Consider the following 8,125-nt stretch of genomic DNA (forward strand, 5'->3'; position numbering starts at 1 on the left):
CAGTGGAAGCGTGCTGGGCCCATAACCCAGAGGTCCGTGGATCGAAACCACGCTCTGCTAAATTAATGCAAAATAGCACTTGCTATTTTGATATAAGTTAGTTTGTTCATACAATGATCACGGAAGCAGAGTGGCGCAGTGGAAGCGTTCTGGGCCCATAACCCAGAGGTCCGTGGATAGAAACCACGCTCTGCTATGTTATTGCAAAGTAGCATTTGCTATTTTGGTATCAGTTAGTTTTTCATATAATGGTGACGTAAGCAGAGTGGCGCAGTGGAAGCGTGCTGGGCCCATAACCCAGAGGTCCGTGGATCGAAACCACGCTCTGCTATGTTAATGCAAAGTAGCATTTGCTATTTTGGTATCACTTAGTTTTTCATATAATGGTAATGTAAGCAGAGTGGCGCAGTGGAAGCGTGCTGGGCCCATAACCCAGAGGTCCGTGGATCGAAACCACGCTCTGCTAAATTAAAGCAAAATAGCACTTGCTATTTTGATATAAGTTAGTTTGTTCATACAATGATCATGTAAGCAGAGTGGCGCAGTGGAAGCGTGCTGGGCCCATAACTCAGAGGTCCGTGGATCGAAACCACGCTCTGCTAAATTAATGCAAAATAGCACTTGCTATTTTGATATAAGTTAGTTTGTTCATACAATGATCACGGAAGCAGAGTGGCGCAGTGGAAGCGTGCTGGGCCCATAACCCAGAGGTCCGTGGATAGAAACCACGCTCTGCTATGTTATTGCAAAGTAGCATTTGCTATTTTGGTATCAGTTAGTTTTTCATATAATGGTGATGTAAGCAGAGTGGCGCAGTGGAAGCGTGCTGGGCCCATAACCCAGAGGTCCGTGGATCGAAACCACGCTCTGCTAAATAAATGCAAAATAGCACTTGCTATTTTGATATAAGTTAGTTTGTTCATACAATGATCATGTTTGCAGAGTGGCGCAGTGGAAGCGTGCTGGGCCCATAACCCAGAGTTCCGTGGATCGAAACCACGCTCTGCTAAATTAATGCAAAATAGCACTTGCTATTTTGATATAAGTTAGTTTGTTCATACATTGATCATGTAAGCAGAGTGGCGCAGTGGAAGCGTGCTGGGCCCATAACCCAGAGGTCCGTGGATCGAAACCACGCTCTGTTATGTTATTGCAAAGTAGCATTTGCTATTTTGGTATCAGTTAGTTTTTCATATAATGGTAATGTAAGCAGAGTGGCGCAGTGGAAGCGTGCTGGGCCCATAACCCAGAGGTCCGTGGATCGAAACCACGCTCTGCTAAATTAAAGCAAAATAGCACTTGCTATTTTGATATAAGTTAGTTTGTTCATACAATGATCATGTAAGCAGAGTGGCGCAGTGGAAGCGTGCTGGGCCCATAACCCAGAGGTCCGTGGATCGAAACCACGCTCTGCTAAATTAATGCAAAATAGCACTTGATATTTTGATATAAGTTCGTTTGTTCATACAATGATCACGGAAGCAGAGTGGCGCAGTGGAAGCGTGCTGGGCCCATAACCCAGAGGTCCGTGGATAAAAACCACGCTCTGCTATGCTATTGCAAAGTAGCATTTGCTATTTTGGTATCACTTAGTTTTTCATATAATGGTAATGTAAGCAGAGTGGCGCAGTGGAAGCGTGCTGGGCCCATAACCCAGAGGTCCGTGGATCGAAACCACGCTCTGCTAAATTAAAGCAAAATAGCACTTGCTATTTTGATATAAGTTAGTTTGTTCATACAATGATCATGTAAGCAGAGTGGCGCAGTGGAAGCGTGCTGGGCCCATAACTCAGAGGTCCGTGGATCGAAACCACGCTCTGCTAAATTAATGCAAAATAGCACTTGCTATTTTGATATAAGTTAGTTTGTTCATACAATGATCACGGAAGCAGAGTGGCGCAGTGGAAGCGTGCTGGGCCCATAACCCAGAGGTCCGTGGATAGAAACCACGCTCTGCTATGTTATTGCAAAGTAGCATTTGCTATTTTGGTATCAGTTAGTTTTTCATATAATGGTGATGTAAGCAGAGTGGCGCAGTGGAAGCGTGCTGGGCCCATAACCCAGAGGTCCGTGGATCGAAACCACGCTCTGCTAAATAAATGCAAAATAGCACTTGCTATTTTGATATAAGTTAGTTTGTTCATACAATGATCATGTAAGCAGAGTGGCGCAGTGGAAGCGTGCTGGGCCCATAACCCAGAGTTCCGTGGATCGAAACCACGCTCTGCTAAATTAATGCAAAATAGCACTTGCTATTTTGATATAAGTTAGTTTGTTCATACATTGATCATGTAAGCAGAGTGGCGCAGTGGAAGCGTGCTGGGCCCATAACCCAGAGGTCCGTGGATCGAAACCACGCTCTGTTATGTTATTGCAAAGTAGCATTTGCTATTTTGGTATCAGTTAGTTTTTCATATAATGGTAATGTAAGCAGAGTGGCGCAGTGGAAGCGTGCTGGGCCCATAACCCAGAGGTCCGTGGATCGAAACCACGCTCTGCTAAATTAAAGCAAAATAGCACTTGCTATTTTGATATAAGTTAGTTTGTTCATACAATGATCATGTAAGCAGAGTGGCGCAGTGGAAGCGTGCTGGGCCCATAACCCAGAGGTCCGTGGATCGAAACCACGCTCTGCTAAATTAATGCAAAATAGCACTTGATATTTTGATATAAGTTCGTTTGTTCATACAATGATCACGGAAGCAGAGTGGCGCAGTGGAAGCGTGCTGGGCCCATAACCCAGAGGTCCGTGGATAAAAACCACGCTCTGCTATGCTATTGCAAAGTAGCATTTGCTATTTTGGTATCACTTAGTTTTTCATATAATGGTAATGTAAGCAGAGTGGCGCAGTGGAAGCGTGCTGGGCCCATAACCCAGAGGTCCGTGGATCGAAACCACGCTCTGCTAAATTAAAGCAAAATAGCACTTGCTATTTTGATATAAGTTAGTTTGTTCATACAATGATCATGTAAGCAGAGTGGCGCAGTGGAAGCGTGCTGGGCCCATAACTCAGAGGTCCGTGGATCGAAACCACGCTCTGCTAAATTAATGCAAAATAGCACTTGCTATTTTGATATAAGTTAGTTTGTTCATACAATGATCACGGAAGCAGAGTGGCGCAGTGGAAGCGTGCTGGGCCCATAACCCAGAGGTCCGTGGATAGAAACCACGCTCTGCTATGTTATTGCAAAGTAGCATTTGCTATTTTGGTATCAGTTAGTTTTTCATATCATGGTGATGTAAGCAGAGTGGCGCAGTGGAAGCGTGCTGGGCCCATAACCCAGAGGTCCGTGGATCGAAACCACGCTCTGCTATGTTAATGCAAAGTAGCATTTGCTATTTTGGTATCACTTAGTTTTTCATATAATGGTAATGTAAGCAGAGTGGCGCAGTGGAAGCGTGCTGGGCCCATAACCCAGAGGTCCGTGGATCGAAACCACGCTCTGCTAAATTAAAGCAAAATAGCACTTGCTATTTTGATATAAGTTAGTTTGTTCATACAATGATCATGTAAGCAGAGTGGCGCAATGGAAGCGTGCTGGGCCCATAACTCAGAGGTCCGTGGATCGAAACCACGCTCTGCTAAATTAATGCAAAATAGCACTTGCTATTTTGATATAAGTTAGTTTGTTCATACAATGATCACGGAAGCAGAGTGGCGCAGTGGAAGCGTGCTGGGCCCATAACCCAGAGGTCCGTGGATCGAAACCACGCTCTGCTAAATTAAAGCAAAATAGCACTTGCTATTTTGATATAAGTTAGTTTGTTCATACAATGATCATGTAAGCAGAGTGGCGCAGTGGAAGCGTGCTGGGCCCATAACTCAGAGGTCCGTGGATCGAAACCACGCTCTGCTAAATTAATGCAAAATAGCACTTGCTATTTTGATATAAGTTAGTTTGTTCATACAATGATCACGGAAGCAGAGTGGCGCAGTGGAAGCGTGCTGGGCCCATAACCCAGAGGTCCGTGGATAGAAACCACGCTCTGCTATGTTATTGCAAAGTAGCATTTGCTATTTTGGTATCAGTTAGTTTTTCATATAATGGTGATGTAAGCAGAGTGGCGCAGTGGAAGCGTGCTGGGCCCATAACCCAGAGGTCCGTGGATCGAAACCACGCTCTGCTAAATAAATGCAAAATAGCACTTGCTATTTTGATATAAGTTAGTTTGTTCATACAATGATCATGTAAGCAGAGTGGCGCAGTGGAAGCGTGCTGGGCCCATAACCCAGAGTTCCGTGGATCGAAACCACGCTCTGCTAAATTAATGCAAAATAGCACTTGCTATTTTGATATAAGTTAGTTTGTTCATACATTGATCATGTAAGCAGAGTGGCGCAGTGGAAGCGTGCTGGGCCCATAACCCAGAGGTCCGTGGATCGAAACCACGCTCTGTTATGTTATTGCAAAGTAGCATTTGCTATTTTGGTATCAGTTAGTTTTTCATATAATGGTAATGTAAGCAGAGTGGCGCAGTGGAAGCGTGCTGGGCCCATAACCCAGAGGTCCGTGGATCGAAACCACGCTCTGCTAAATTAAAGCAAAATAGCACTTGCTATTTTGATATAAGTTAGTTTGTTCATACAATGATCATGTAAGCAGAGTGGCGCAGTGGAAGCGTGCTGGGCCCATAACCCAGAGGTCCGTGGATCGAAACCACGCTCTGCTAAATTAATGCAAAATAGCACTTGATATTTTGATATAAGTTCGTTTGTTCATACAATGATCACGGAAGCAGAGTGGCGCAGTGGAAGCGTGCTGGGCCCATAACCCAGAGGTCCGTGGATAAAAACCACGCTCTGCTATGCTATTGCAAAGTAGCATTTGCTATTTTGGTATCACTTAGTTTTTCATATAATGGTAATGTAAGCAGAGTGGCGCAGTGGAAGCGTGCTGGGCCCATAACCCAGAGGTCCGTGGATCGAAACCACGCTCTGCTAAATTAAAGCAAAATAGCACTTGCTATTTTGATATAAGTTAGTTTGTTCATACAATGATCATGTAAGCAGAGTGGCGCAGTGGAAGCGTGCTGGGCCCATAACTCAGAGGTCCGTGGATCGAAACCACGCTCTGCTAAATTAATGCAAAATAGCACTTGCTATTTTGATATAAGTTAGTTTGTTCATACAATGATCACGGAAGCAGAGTGGCGCAGTGGAAGCGTGCTGGGCCCATAACCCAGAGGTCCGTGGATAGAAACCACGCTCTGCTATGTTATTGCAAAGTAGCATTTGCTATTTTGGTATCAGTTAGTTTTTCATATCATGGTGATGTAAGCAGAGTGGCGCAGTGGAAGCGTGCTGGGCCCATAACCCAGAGGTCCGTGGATCGAAACCACGCTCTGCTATGTTAATGCAAAGTAGCATTTGCTATTTTGGTATCACTTAGTTTTTCATATAATGGTAATGTAAGCAGAGTGGCGCAGTGGAAGCGTGCTGGGCCCATAACCCAGAGGTCCGTGGATCGAAACCACGCTCTGCTAAATTAAAGCAAAATAGCACTTGCTATTTTGATATAAGTTAGTTTGTTCATACAATGATCATGTAAGCAGAGTGGCGCAATGGAAGCGTGCTGGGCCCATAACTCAGAGGTCCGTGGATCGAAACCACGCTCTGCTAAATTAATGCAAAATAGCACTTGCTATTTTGATATAAGTTAGTTTGTTCATACAATGATCACGGAAGCAGAGTGGCGCAGTGGAAGCGTGCTGGGCCCATAACCCAGAGGTCCGTGGATCGAAACCACGCTCTGCTAAATTAATGCAAAATAGCACTTGCTATTTTGATATAAGTTAGTTTGTTCATACAATGATCATGTAAGCAGAGTGGCGCAGTGGAAGCGTGCTGGGCCCATAACCCAGAGTTCCGTGGATCGAAACCACGCTCTGCTAAATTAATGCAAAATAGCACTTGCTATTTTGATATAAGTTAGTTTGTTCATACATTGATCATGTAAGCAGAGTGGCGCAGTGGAAGCGTGCTGGGCCCATAACCCAGAGGTCCGTGGATCGAAACCACGCTCTGCTAAATTAATGCAAAATAGCACTTGCTATTTTGATATAAGTTAGTTTGTTCATACATTGATCATGTAAGCAGAGTGGCGCAGTGGAAGCGTGCTGGGCCCATAACCCAGAGGTCCGTGGATCGAAACCACGCTCTGCTAAATTAAAGCAAAATAGCACTTGCTATTTTGATATAAGTTAGTTTGTTCATACAATGATCATGTAAGCAGAGTGGCGCAGTGGAAGCGTGCTGGGCCCATAACCCAGAGGTCCGTGGATCGAAACCACGCTCTGCTAAATTAATGCAAAATAGCACTTGATATTTTGATATAAGTTCGTTTGTTCATACAATGATCACGGAAGCAGAGTGGCGCAGTGGAAGCGTGCTGGGCCCATAACCCAGAGGTCCGTGGATAAAAACCACGCTCTGCTATGCTATTGCAAAGTAGCATTTGCTATTTTGGTATCACTTAGTTTTTCATATAATGGTAATGTAAGCAGAGTGGCGCAGTGGAAGCGTGCTGGGCCCATAACCCAGAGGTCCGTGGATCGAAACCACGCTCTGCTAAATTAAAGCAAAATAGCACTTGCTATTTTGATATAAGTTAGTTTGTTCATACAATGATCATGTAAGCAGAGTGGCGCAGTGGAAGCGTGCTGGGCCCATAACTCAGAGGTCCGTGGATCGAAACCACGCTCTGCTAAATTAATGCAAAATAGCACTTGCTATTTTGATATAAGTTAGTTTGTTCATACAATGATCACGGAAGCAGAGTGGCGCAGTGGAAGCGTGCTGGGCCCATAACCCAGAGGTCCGTGGATAGAAACCACGCTCTGCTATGTTATTGCAAAGTAGCATTTGCTATTTTGGTATCAGTTAGTTTTTCATATAATGGTGATGTAAGCAGAGTGGCGCAGTGGAAGCGTGCTGGGCCCATAACCCAGAGGTCCGTGGATCGAAACCACGCTCTGCTAAATAAATGCAAAATAGCACTTGCTATTTTGATATAAGTTAGTTTGTTCATACAATGATCATGTAAGCAGAGTGGCGCAGTGGAAGCGTGCTGGGCCCATAACCCAGAGTTCCGTGGATCGAAACCACGCTCTGCTAAATTAATGCAAAATAGCACTTGCTATTTTGATATAAGTTAGTTTGTTCATACATTGATCATGTAAGCAGAGTGGCGCAGTGGAAGCGTGCTGGGCCCATAACCCAGAGGTCCGTGGATCGAAACCACGCTCTGTTATGTTATTGCAAAGTAGCATTTGCTATTTTGGTATCAGTTAGTTTTTCATATAATGGTAATGTAAGCAGAGTGGCGCAGTGGAAGCGTGCTGGGCCCATAACCCAGAGGTCCGTGGATCGAAACCACGCTCTGCTAAATTAAAGCAAAATAGCACTTGCTATTTTGATATAAGTTAGTTTGTTCATACAATGATCATGTAAGCAGAGTGGCGCAGTGGAAGCGTGCTGGGCCCATAACCCAGAGGTCCGTGGATCGAAACCACGCTCTGCTAAATTAATGCAAAATAGCACTTGATATTTTGATATAAGTTCGTTTGTTCATACAATGATCACGGAAGCAGAGTGGCGCAGTGGAAGCGTGCTGGGCCCATAACCCAGAGGTCCGTGGATAAAAACCACGCTCTGCTATGCTATTGCAAAGTAGCATTTGCTATTTTGGTATCACTTAGTTTTTCATATAATGGTAATGTAAGCAGAGTGGCGCAGTGGAAGCGTGCTGGGCCCATAACCCAGAGGTCCGTGGATCGAAACCACGCTCTGCTAAATTAAAGCAAAATAGCACTTGCTATTTTGATATAAGTTAGTTTGTTCATACAATGATCATGTAAGCAGAGTGGCGCAGTGGAAGCGTGCTGGGCCCATAACTCAGAGGTCCGTGGATCGAAACCACGCTCTGCTAAATTAATGCAAAATAGCACTTGCTATTTTGATATAAGTTAGTTTGTTCATACAATGATCACGGAAGCAGAGTGGCGCAGTGGAAGCGTGCTGGGCCCATAACCCAGAGGTCCGTGGATAGAAACCACGCTCTGCTATGTTATTGCAAAGTAGCATTTGCTATTTTGGTATCAGTTAGTTTTTCATATCATGGTGAT

The sequence above is a fragment of the Phalangium opilio genome, unplaced genomic scaffold (assembly GCF_054372755.1).
Source record: "Phalangium opilio isolate 3A_F unplaced genomic scaffold, DU_Popi_V2 ptg000073l_1, whole genome shotgun sequence".
Classification (NCBI taxonomy): Eukaryota; Metazoa; Arthropoda; class Arachnida; order Opiliones; family Phalangiidae; genus Phalangium; species Phalangium opilio.